The sequence below is a fragment of the Spea bombifrons genome, chromosome 3 (assembly GCF_027358695.1).
Source record: "Spea bombifrons isolate aSpeBom1 chromosome 3, aSpeBom1.2.pri, whole genome shotgun sequence".
Classification (NCBI taxonomy): domain Eukaryota; kingdom Metazoa; phylum Chordata; class Amphibia; order Anura; family Pelobatidae; genus Spea; species Spea bombifrons.
This window is the reverse complement of record NC_071089.1, coordinates 47,411,967-47,425,252: the sequence shown is the minus strand read 5'-3', so window position 1 is coordinate 47,425,252 and position 13,286 is coordinate 47,411,967.

Here is a 13,286-nt window from a genome sequence, read left to right as displayed (position 1 = left end):
ATTTTAAAGAGGGAAGTTGGGTCCAATTGAAGGGGAACGACTCTCCCCAGCCACGTTTAGCCTGAGGAAAAATAGGCAGCGCCTCTGTTTTGAGCTTATTTATGAGAAATCCGGAGGCTTTATGAAAACAGTCAAACAGATTAAGAAGGAACGGCATGGCCGCTTTGGGGTTGGAAAGGTATAACAGAAGATCGTCAGCAAAGGCAGCGATCTTAAGCTCAACCTCACCGACTCGGATACCCTCAAGCTCAACGGAACGGTCAACAATTCGTATGAGGGGCTCAAGTGCTAGATTGAACAGAAGTGGAGACAGAGGACAGCCCTGACGAGTACCCCTACCTAAAGAGAACCAGCGGGAATTCACATTATTCACTGTGACTTGGGCCATAGGCAAATGATACAGTGCACGAAACATCTGTATAAAGGGCAAACCAAAATGATGGAAAGAAACTAACAAGATAAGGCCAGGAAATTCTGTCAAAAGCCTTATCAGCGTCACAACTAATCACAATGGAGGCTTTACTATTCGTAAGTTTAGCAGCAAAAATTGCGGAAATAAGACCTCTAATATTCCGCGTAGAGTGGCGGCCCTTAACAAAACCCGTTTGAGAGGGGGAGGGATGCTTCATTAACACAGATTGGAGTCGAGAAGCCATGATTTTAGCATAAATTTTAAGATCCTGGTTCAGCAGGGAGATGGGGCGATAAGAGGACAGCAAAGCAGGGTCCCTGTTGGGTTTCGGAATAACTATAATGCGAGAAGCCGTAAACTCCCTCGGGGGTATCTTTCCCTGTAGAAATCCATTAAAAACATCAGTAAGATGTGTCGGTAAATAAGTAGAAAGTAATTTATAATATTCGGCACCCAGGCCATCTGGTCCCGGGGATTTACCGTTAGGGAGGGACTTTATGGCAGCCGCAATCTCAGAGGGGGTGAAAGGCGTAACCAAACGTTCTCGGTCTCCAGGCGTCAATTTAGGAATACCAGCCTGGCGAAACAGATGAAGCATCATATCAGGATCATTGGATTCTGGGGAATAAAAATCCTCAAAATAGTCAGCAAAAAGTCGTGTAATTTTGTCTGGTTCAGTCACGACCGATTGAGAACCATCACGGAGCTGAGTGACACTATGATATTTAAATTAGAGTGGCGGATAAGGTTGCCCAAGAGCTTACCGGGCCTGTTACCCCAGCGAAAAAAGGCGTTGCGAGTGTAATTATGGGAAAGCTGTGCCTTCTCAGTAACCCAGGCATCGTAGAGAGATTTGATTTCCTTATACGTTTTCAGGGTATCAGGACTAGGATGGGTTTTGTGAGCAGCATACGCCGCAGAGAGATCGTCCGTAAGGCGGACAAGCTTAGCTTCGGCCTCTCTCCTGCGTCCCACCACATAAGCAATAATATGGCCCCTGAGAACAGGTTTAGAGGCACCCCAGAATAAATCCGGGTCATCAAGATGGACATGGTTATCATCAGCATAGTCATTCCATTTGGCAATCAGGAATTGCTTAAACGCGTCCGAAGTATAAAGGTAGCTAGGAAACCGCCAATTACGGGACACCCGATATGGGGAGGTTAGAGAGATCTCTATCCAGATGGGGGCATGATCAGAGATTACTATCTGGCCCACATGGGCAGCCTCCAATCTATGCAGCAATAATTCAGGCAGGAACAGGTAGTCCAGCCGGGAAAACGAATTATGGGGATGGGAGTAGAACGTGTATTGTTTGTCTGTTGGATTAAGAAACCTCCAGGCATCCCGCAAACGGAGGTGATCCAGCAAGGGTAGGGAGGAGAGCCCGATAGGGCGGGAGGAAGGGCCAGAGACATCCAAAGCGACATTAGCCACTAAGTTAAAATCACCCCCCAAAATCACATTAGGAGCCGCGATCTCCAGTAACAGCGAGTAAACTTTGGCCATAAAAGCGGACTGGTCAGAATTTGGGGCGTATAAATTGACAAAGGTAAAGGATTCATTAAACAAGTTGACCCTAAGAATAATGTATCGCCCTTCCGGGTCAGCAATCTCTGATTCGACAACGAAAGGCAACTTATTGGAGAGGAGGATAGTGGCACCCCTAGATTTCCTGGTGTACATAGCGGAATAACAAGCGCGCAACCATGGCACCTTTAGCGTATTTCTGACAGGGTCACACCAGTGGGTTTCTTGGAGGTAAATAACATCCGGACGCATACGCTTGAGATGGGTGAGATTTTTTTTACGCTTAACAGGGGTGTTCAAACCTTCTACATTCCACGACACAATACGCAAGGAGGACGGCGCATCACGCCTAGTATCGGCTTGCATCATGACTATTATGGCAACGGAGCCAGGTTTTCACCCGTTGCCCCGCGGAGGAAGAGACCGAACAAAAAACAAGCCAGAACAGATCGGTCCAGGAGGGTCCCAGCCAGCCCTCCCAGACACCTTACAGACAGAACATAAAATGGAATCGTACATCACCATTTGAAAAGAGCTATGCTTCTCCCAATTTTTTTGTTTTTGCATAAACCAGAACTCGGCACACGTAATTTTGTGCCTAGAAACACAATAAATTAACCAAAAACAATAACAATAACTAAAAGCAAACAAAACAGTGCACGGTAGAAAACGAAGACTCGTAGGATACAAAGCCAAGCACCAACGGCTGACTGAATTCTCAAGCCCTAGGGGAGACAGGTGGAGAGGAACCAGGCAAAGAAGCAGGGCGAGAGCGAGAAGGAGGTGGAGAGGCCTCAGGCACCGCCGAACTGTCATCCGGAGCTGGAGGAGACCTGGAATCAGCACGGAGAAATTCCTTGGCCGCCACAGGGGTGTCAAAGAAATAGGCTTGCCCCCCATGGGTAATCCTGAGCTTAGCCGGATAGAGAAGAGCGAACTTCACTCGCTTGTTGTAGAGTTCAGTACAAATTTCGGAGAACTGACGTCGTTTGACCGCTACTGCAGCAGAAAAATCTTGGAAGAGTAACAGCTTGTGCTGGTGATAAAAAAGAGCTGTGACCTTTCTATAAGCGTCCAGGAGCTTGACCTTGTCAGTATAGTTGAGGACCCGAAAAATCACCGCCCTAGGACGAGACGAAGCAGCAGCAGGGAGTTGACCAATACGATGTACTCTCTCGATGACCAATTCTCCCTGAGGAAGCACTAGGTCTAAAGACTTGGGAAGCCAAGTCGTTACAAGGTCATGTAGCGCTGTGCCCTTAACCTCCTCAGGCAGGCCAACCAAACGTATGTTGTTACGTCTACTACGGTTTTCGAGATCGTCAATACGGTCTTGTAAGGACGTGATCAGACGATCTTGTGAGCGGAGAGAGGCAGACATGGAAGCGGTCCCGTCCTCTATATCAGAGACCCTGGATTCCAGAGAAGTGATCCTCTGTCCCTGAGAGACCAACTCAGCAAGAACGGCATTAATGGAGTCAGACAGTTTCTCAAGCTTTGAATCCAGAAGTGGAGATATAACACCAACAAGATCCTGAGCTGTCAGTGGATCTTTGGAGGAGCGAATAGACACGGAGGGCCCCTCCGCTACAGTAGAGCCGGACCCAGGAGGAGGCACCTGCTTGAAGGTCGCTGTAGACTTATCTCTTGCCTTGCTTTGCCTGGTGGATGACTTAGATGGAGGATCCATATATTTTTCCATGTGTAGACAAGGGGCCGTGAGGAACTCACCCCCCAGAGTAAAAGAGAATAGGGCAGCACAAGGAAGAGAGAAAAGAGAAGAAAAGAAGAGTATGGGGGCAGACACAGAAAGTAAAACCTGGTCACAGATCCTTTGATAACATAAAGCAGCAGAACAGGTATGTACACAGCACAGTATACCACAGAAGCAGTGGTCTCAATACGGCGACCGCAGATAAAAGGAAATAAACACAACCCCCAAAAGGAATAAAGAAAAAAAAAAAAAAAAAAAAAACCCGTACCCTACCACCCCACCTAACTAGAGCCCAACCGTCCCCCAAATCTAACTAAGCGCCAGAAATGTCAGTAAAGCAGAGCAGGAACAGTCAACCGAAACGTGATCCTGGACACTGGAAGTTCGTCGCAGTCCCACTTGCCTTCCGTATAAGGCAGAACCCAAAACCAAAAAACCAAAACCCCCCCACCCAACCTAACTATTACCCACCAGTACCCTCTTCTAACTAATACCAGGTTGCAATAGAAACAAAAAGCAGAAAATAAACGGACGAAACAAAAAGCAGAGTACTCGCCGGACACGTGGGTAGGCCCACCTCACCGATCCACCGAAGACATCAAAGGCGGTGAAGCAAGCGTGGATCCCGAGAACTGCTGGCGGCAACGATGGAGAAGGAGCAGCGAGGGACACACTGGATGAGGTGAGAGAGGCCGCTAACGGTGCCACAGACCAGTGGTGATATCTACTCGGCGTCCGTCATAGGTCAGCAGGGGTAGTACCTGTTGCGAGGCGAATGCCGAGCTTGGGTCAAGCAGCCACTGCCTTCAGTCTGCGTTGTCTGCAGCAGGAGAATCCAAGGCGGACGAACATTAACCAAGACCGCTGCTTCAGCTCCGCGTACCCACAGCAACGCCACCAACTGCGCGAGGGCCCAACAAGACTCCCGCGGCAGTACGGCAGAACGGAGAAGGTAGGTAATCGATGTTCGCGGGCACAGCTTATCTGAGCAGAGGATGAATAGGTCTCGGCGAAGAAAATACTGAGGCAGAGACGATAAAATCGGCAGAGCGGAAGAGTCTCCACTCCAGGCCCACGGCTTCAATCGAGGCCTTGACTTCCAGGCCACACCACGCAAGGTGGAGGATGCACTCCAAAAGCAGAAAAAAAAAAATCAAAATAAAGGTTAAATCATGTGCCCAACAGATAGCCGATGAAAAGAATGCAAGTTGCGTTCCGAAAAAAACGAGGTAGGACGGTAGATGGCTATAGATTCTTGGGCAAGGTGAGGAGCGCGATTAAAAAGCAGCCATCTCAAGGGCCCGCCTCCCGGAAGTCATTTTATATTATTTTAATAGAGACAAATCGCTTTTTGCATTTGTTTTCATATACAAGTACATTTCAAATGACCCCCAAACGTTTAAATGGTAGTCTATGTAAACCACAAGCATGCATACTGAATTAGGCAGATTATTCAAGGATTTAGACTGCCAACCATAAGTCATAGTAAGTTTACACAAACATGTAAACCAACTGATATACCGTATTTGCTCGATTATAAGACGACCCCCTATAATCTGAATATTAATTTAGGGGAAAAAAAGAAAAAGCCTGAATATAAGACGACCCTATAGGAAAAAAGTTTTACCAGTAAATGTTAATTCATGTAAACTATGTAAACTATTTTTTTAATAAAAGCTATGATTGAGAAAAATATTTTGTTTTTATTTCCTTTTATTTTCCAACCTGCCCCCCCCAGTTATGCACATCTGCCCCAGAAATGCCTTATACCCCCTATATGCCTTTTAACCCTCTAAATGCCACTGTGCCCCATGATATGCCTTTTAACACTCTATATGCCACTGTGCCCCATGATATGCCTTTTAACACTCTATATGCCACTGTGCCCCATGATATGCCTTTTGACCCCCTATGTGCCACTGCCTCCAGAAATGCCTTATACCACTATATGCCACTCTGGCATTTAGGGGGTTAAAAGGTATATTATGGGGCAGAGTGGCATATAGGGAGGTATAAGGCATTTCAGGAGGCACAGTGGCATTAAGGGGGTTAAAAGGCATTTCATAGAGCACTCTGCCTACATACATGCCTTATGCCCCCCATTTAACACTCCACCGCCCCCCCCCAAACTTACCGGTAATTCTGACTCCCCGGTGTGTTGTCCGGGCAGCGGGTAGACGTCTACGCGATTCGCGTAGGCAACTTCCACCTGCAGCCGGAAGGAGGTGCGGTTACCAGTGGGGGTTGTCTGCGTCCATCGCTGACAGTAGGAGGGTGTATGCGCGATGGACGCAGTTGAATCGCGTAGACGTCTACACGTTGCCCTGGCTACATGACCGGGGAGTCAGAAGCACTGGTAAGTTTGGGGGGGTGGGGGTGTTAAATGGGGGGCATAAGACAGGAGGATCCAGGTCCCCTGCAGTGCTTCTGGGGATCTGGATCTTAGTCTCATAGTCAGACCTATTTGAGGTCTGATTATAAGATGACCCCGATTATAAGACGGAAAAAACCTCTGAAACTCTGAAAAAAACCTCGTCTTATAATCGAGCAAATACGGTATGTTTAATCCAGCTTGCCTTGACCACATTGATATCCCGGTGTACTAACCCAACTTGCTTTGAATATCTATGGGTATAAAATATAAAATATCTATTAAGAATACTTAGCAAATGAGGGGAAAGAACGTCTTTACATTTCTTTTATATTTGAAAGGTCATTGGGTCCAGAGGATTTAATAGCCTCCAAAATGTAAGCACCTGAAGACAAGATAATACTTCATATTTTACCCCAATAACGTTATGCTCTAAATAGGTCTTAATATATTAAAGAATTTTAAGATTAGAATCATTCTGTAAATTGTATAATTTGCTATAAAAATGGGTCATCGTCTCTGAAGTTTACACCCCATCAAATGGTTAGCCTTTTTCCCTTTCTACAACATATTGAACATATTGCCAGTATGTTTTGTTTTTTTAATTTAAAATTTGGTGCTCTTTACTCTTAAGTAACAGCTTGGTTTATGTTGCATCTCTAACTCTGATAAAGTGCCAAGCATTAGAAATACCTGATGTGCTTCTTTTATCTCACTCTATATTTGATCTGGACACGTCATATAATGTCTGCTTTGTGGGCTAACCAAACAGTGGTTACTGACACCTCAAGTGGCTCATTAAGAGTAAAATAATGTAGGATCTGGGATTTTGTCTTTGTCGAGTCATGTAGGTCATTCAGCAAAGTCTCATTAAGTGTCCATGTACCCTGAACCATGACTGATCTGTTGGTAGGCTGATTGTAATCGTAGCACGATCAAAAGGTAATATGGAATATTGATGTTTGAAGTGCATATCGCAAGGCAAAGTTGACAACAAAATTTACAATCTATTATAGTTCAGAAATTATGATCAGGGAAATAAAAAAAGGCATAATCCCTTTCCATACCACGCTGACAATACATCAAAGCACTCACGTTGTCACCGCAAGAGATGATGGATTTCACTTGACTGAACTTGAGTGCCCCTTACCTTTGTGGATTGAAAGGTTTCATATGGTGCAGATCACCCACCATTTGTCATGAGGAGTTGGATCTTCCATTTGGAGTGTAGATGGTCGGTGATTCTGAGTTTGTTGGGGGATTATTCAGACAGTCAGACTAATCACCTCACACAGGGAATGGTGAATATGAAAGGGACATTCAAAAAGTTTCCATATTTTTTTTTTTACTATTTCAAAACAAAACAAATGATATCACTTTTCTACATAGCCACCTTCCTTTGCGATGCAACGCTGTACCAACTTCAACTTTGCTGCTGATGGTTGTGTCTTGAATTTCTTTGCTACAGGAGATGATGGATGCTTCTTCAGAAAATCATCACTTTCTTCAAGATAACGGGCCATGTGTCAAGAACAAACAACATCTAAGTGCTTGCGCTTATGCTTCTCTGTCAGCTGTTTTACTGAACTTAAGGCATGAATCAGGGCATAGGCAGATCCAACACTCACATTCAGCTTTCCTGCAACCTCTTTAACTGTTATTCTTCTGTTTTCACGAATCAGTTCCAGTGTTCTTCATTCCTGGTGGTCGTGCCTGTAGCTTGATGTCCGGAGCACTCTGCATCCGTCACACCAGTACAGCCATTTTCAAATGTTTCAATCCACTCATAGACAACTCTACGAGAGATAACTTTATCCTCATACTGAGTACACATGTGAAAATGAATTTGTGCTCCCAGCTCCTTCTCACAAAAAGTGAATGACAGAAGGCTGTTCCTCTTTGGTGCAACTTTGGTGCCATCTTCACCCCAGGGTGAAAACTGATACGAAACTGCAAGGGCAGCCGGCTTGCCAGACAGAACTAGTCACATGACACACTAAGACGCGACCAACTACTAAAACTCTTGCCTTCACTGTTTCCAACAAAAATATAACGGAGATAAAAGGATTAGGGAAGTGACACTTAAACAAAGATTAGACAATGATACAACAGTTATGCTAAAGAGCCTTTCCCAAACTGGTGCCACAAAGTTGGAAACATATAATTGTCTAAAATGTCTTGCGTGCTATAGCATTAACAATACCCTTCACTGGAACTATAGCCTAGCCCAAACCCTGAACAAGCAGCCCCAACACCATTACCCCTACTCCAGCGAACTTTACAGTAGGAAATATGCATTTTGGTAGGTAGAGTTCTCCTGGCAAACACTAAACCCAGATTTATCAAGCAGATTTCCAGATAGTAAGGAGTGATTCACTCCATAGAACGTTTCTACTGCTCCAGAATCCAGTGTAAAAACCATCCTGGCAGATGCTAGGCATTGAAAATAGTGGCCTGTGGCTTGTGTGCAGCTGCTTGGACACGGGAACCTGTTTAATGAAACTCCCAACGCACAGTGCTTGTGCTAATGTTGCTTCCAAAGGCAGCTTGGAACTCTGTAAGTAATGCTACAAAGGACTTCATAGCTTTCGGTTTATTTAGGCCAAAAATAGATGTCATTTGGGATTTAGAAAAAAATTCAGAAGTTCACACAAGGTTATCTTAGGGCAAAATGGGTTTTCAGAGGGGAAAAAAAGTTTTGCTCTTTTATATAATAAAAACTATATTTATATAACACACACATATATATATATATATATATATATATATATATATATATATATATGTATATATACAGTGGGGCAAAAAAGTATTTAGTCAGCCGCCAATTGTGCAAGTTCTCCCACTTACAAAGATGAGAGAGGCCTGTAATTTTCACCATAGGTACACTTCAACTATGAGAGATAGAATGGGGGGAAAGAATACAGGAAATCACATTGTAGGATTTCTAATAAATTCATTGGTAAATTCCTCGGTAAAATAAGTATTTGGTCACCTACAAACAAGCAAGCTATCTGGCTCTCACAGACCTGTAACATCCTCTTTAAGAGTCTCCTCTGTCCTCCACTCGTTACCTGTATTAATGACACCTGTTTGAACTTGTTATCAGTATAAAAGACACCTGTCCACAACCTCAAACAGTCACACTCCAAACCCCACTATGGCCAAGACCAAAGAGCTGTCGAAGGACACCAGAAACAAAATTGAAGAGCTGCACCTGGCTGGGAAGACTGAATCTGCAATAGGCAAGCAGCTTGGTGTGAAGAAATCAACTGTGGGAGCAATTATTCGGAAATGGAAGACATACAGGACCACTGATAATCTCCCTCGATCTGGGGCTCCATGCAAGATCTCACCCCGTGGTGTCAAAATGATCACAAGAACGGTGAGCAAAAATCCCAGAACCACACGGGGGGACCTAGTGAATGACCTGCAGAGAGCTGGGACCAAAGTAACAAAGGCTACCATCAGTAACACACTACGCCACCAGGCACTCAAATCATGCAGTGCCAGACGTGTCCCCCTGCTTAAGCCTGTACATGTCCGGGCCCATCTGAAGTTTGCTAGAGAGCATTTGGATGATCCAGAAGAGGATTGGGCGAATGTCATATGGTCAGATGAAACCAAAGTAGAACTTTTTGGTAGAAACTCAACTTGTTGTGTTTGGAGAGGAAAGAATGCTGAGTTGCAACCAAAGAACACCATACCTACGGTGAAGCATGGGGGTGGAAACATCATGCTTTGGGGCTGTTTTTCTGCAAAGGGACCAGGAAGACTGATCCGTGTAAAGGAAAGAATGAATGGGGCCATGTATTGTGAGATTTTGAGTGAAAACCTCCTTCCATCAGCAAGGGCATTGAAGATGAAACGTGGCTGGGTCTTTCAGCATGACAATGATCCCAAACACACCGCCCGGGCAACGAAGGAGTGGCTTCGTAAGAAGCATTTCAAGGTCCTGGAGTGGCCTAGCCAGTCTCCAGATCTCAACCCCATAGAAAACCTTTGGAGGGAGTTGAAAGTCCGTGTTGCCCAGCGACAACCTCAAAACATCACTGCTCTAGAGGAGATCTGCATGGAGGAATGGTCCAAAATACCAGGAACAGTGTGTGAAAACCTTGTGAAGACTTCCAGAAAACGTTTGACCTCTGTCATTGCCAACAAAGGGTATATAACAAAGTATTGATATGAACTTTTGTTATTGACCAAATACTTATTTTCCACCATAATTTGCAAATAAATTCTCTAAAAAACAAAAGCCACTTACTAACATAGAAGTCCCTCACTACTCAGGGTCTAAACTAAACAGAATGTAATCTCACCAACCTTTTTGATGGTCTCTTTTGTACATAGCAAGCCCTGCTGCTTCCAAACACTCTCTCCCCCTCTGCCCAACAGGCCAGGCTTTATTGCAGTCAGTGGAGCTAATTACTGTATTTCCCAATGTATAAGACGCACCTTTTTTAGAAAAATTTGGGGTCTAAAATTTGGGTGCGTCTTATACAGTGGTGGTAGCTTTTTTTTTTTTTTTTTTTTTTAACTACAAAGGGGACCTGCTTTATACCTGTTTTGCTCAGCAGCGTATCTTGATCCGCCGCGGCTGCACAGGAACCCAGTGGAGTCATATGACTCCGCTCAGTTCCTGCTCGAGCAAGGCAGAGGGGAAACAAAGGCCCCCACGGAAGTCTGCGAGCGGCAGCAGAAGATCTGCAGTTCAGGTAAGGTGGGGGAGTAAATGAATGAATGAATGTATGTATGTATGTGTGTATGTGTGTGTGTTAGCATGGGGCACAGGGAGGCTGAAAGTGATGTGCATGTACTGGCTGCCTGAGCATGATGGGAGTGTGATTGCTAACAATTGCTAGCAGCTAACATCAATCACACTCATATCATGCCCAGGCAGCCAATACAATAACTTTATGCAAATTTAGGGGTGCGTCTTATACAAGGGAGCGTCTTATACGGTACTTGCAGCTGACCAGTGCATTGGAGTCAGCCTAAACTCCTGGCCTGGATCCTGTGTCAGTCCAGGTGTATGTAAACCGTGGGGTGGACCACATGTAGAAATGTATTATAAACTGGCGCAACACCTACTCCCCCTGGAGCTATATATAATACAAAACCCTGCAAAATCGAAGGGAAATGTATACGCCATCCGCAACAACACCTTGCACCTTGTTACTATATATATACACATATACATACACACTGCGTGCACAATTATTAGGCAAGTGAGTATTTTGACCATATCATCAATTTTATGCATATTTTCCAACTTTAGAAACATGAATGCTTATTGGATTATATATGTGCATTTGTGTAATGAGGGAGGGTGTGACATGTCAAGGTCTGCATAATTATTAGGCAGGTTCATTTTCTCAGGCAAAATGGGCAGAAAATGAGATTTAGTCTGAAAGGACAAGAATTGTAAAATGTATTTCAGAGGGATGCAGCTCTCCCATATTTGCTCGATTATAAGATGACCCTCCAAAATTTGAATATTAATTTAGGAAGAAAAAAGCCTGAATATAAGACTACCCTTTAGGAAAATAGTTTTACTAGTAAATATTAATTCACATGTAAACTATTTTTTCATACTTTTTTTATTTGCCAACCTGCCCGCCAGTTATGCACATCTGCCCCCCCTATATGCCATGCTGCACCCCAGATATGCCTTGTACCCCTATCCACCACTCTGCACCCCAGATATGCCTTGTACCCCCTATTCCCCACTCTGCACCTCAGATATGCCTTGTACCCCCTATATGCCACTCTGCCCCCCCAGACTTACCAACGCATCCCCAGACTTGCTCCCCGTGCTCGACTCTCTGGTGTCTAGTGGGGCAGCCGGTGGGCTGCTGCCGCTCGGTGATTCCGTCACGGAGCACCGGAAGGTCACGTCACGCTGGCGCTCCAGGTGAAGTGCCGGCAGCAGCTGAGGTTGCCAGAGAGGAGATGGGGAAGAAAGCGGAATTTAAGTGACTGAACATGGCAACATGTACCCAATAGAGTGGCCCATGAGTGTATATGCTCTTGTGGGGTAAGCCCCTTCAATAGTACCAAAATAGCATGCTTCAGTGTTTGACACATTACTTAATAATGGACTATACAAAAATGTAACATCAAAAGAAAGTAGTCACAAACAAAATTAGAATTATCTATAACAGTGGTTCTCAACCCGTGTATCCTCAGGACCCACATTTTTCTTTGGTCATTAAGTCGCCACCCAAAAATAATTTCATTTCCGAAACATTATATTTTATTCCATAAACTTGTGCAGTATTCCACACAGTATATATATATATATATATATATATATATAATATATGCACTTTTTAAACAGTAAACAAACGGATACTTTGCACAATGAATAATGCAGCAATCACAGCGCTAGTGAAAATTAATTGCGCAATAATCACAGCGCTAGTGAAATGAAAGTGCCATTGAGGCAAAAACCCAATAAATAAATAAACAAAAATTGAAACATATGAGGTAGAACTAATGGGAAAACTGGGGATGCTTTTTGCTTTTGAGGAGTGTCTCAAAGTCTGGGGTGATGGTAGACAAAGTAACTCTGAGGTCATGTTCAATGTCCATTCTGTTCCTATGCTTTGTCTTTAACGGAACCAGAGTTGAGAAAGAGATAAGCTGTGCTTTGATAGCATGGGTTGAGATGGAAGGATATTCAGCCATAACATTACACCAAAACTGGGAGAGGGTTGGCCCGTTAAAATTTGTTCTGGGAAATAGCCTTTAAAACGTTCCTGCAGCTTTGTGAGATGTGCTACTATTGTGCTCTTCAGTTCATTTCTGCCTGTGGAGTCCAGGTGTGTAAGCTAATGACTAGCATTGGGGAACATATCAAATCTCTCTTTGGAAACATGCCGTTTTCTTTTTGTCACCACTTTGGCAGCATCTTTCAAAGTTTCATGAAGCACTGGCACCATATCCTTGGCTGCTAATGGCTCTCTGTGCAAAAAACAATGGTCCCTAACCGCATTTGGTGCCTTTTCAAGAATTATCTTCACCACCCCTGAGTGTTTTGGATGGTGGATAGGGGCTGTGTCCTAGTGGGGGGCAGAGGGAATAGGGACAGCAAAGCAGAATATATATATAATATATATATAGATACACATATACACATACTAAGTACACTAAAAAAAATATATACTTACCTCAGAAAAGAGGGCTGCAGCAGGAAGAGGGGAGGAGCAATCAGAGAAAAACTAGGAGCAGACAGCAACCGCAAAGCAATCAAGCAA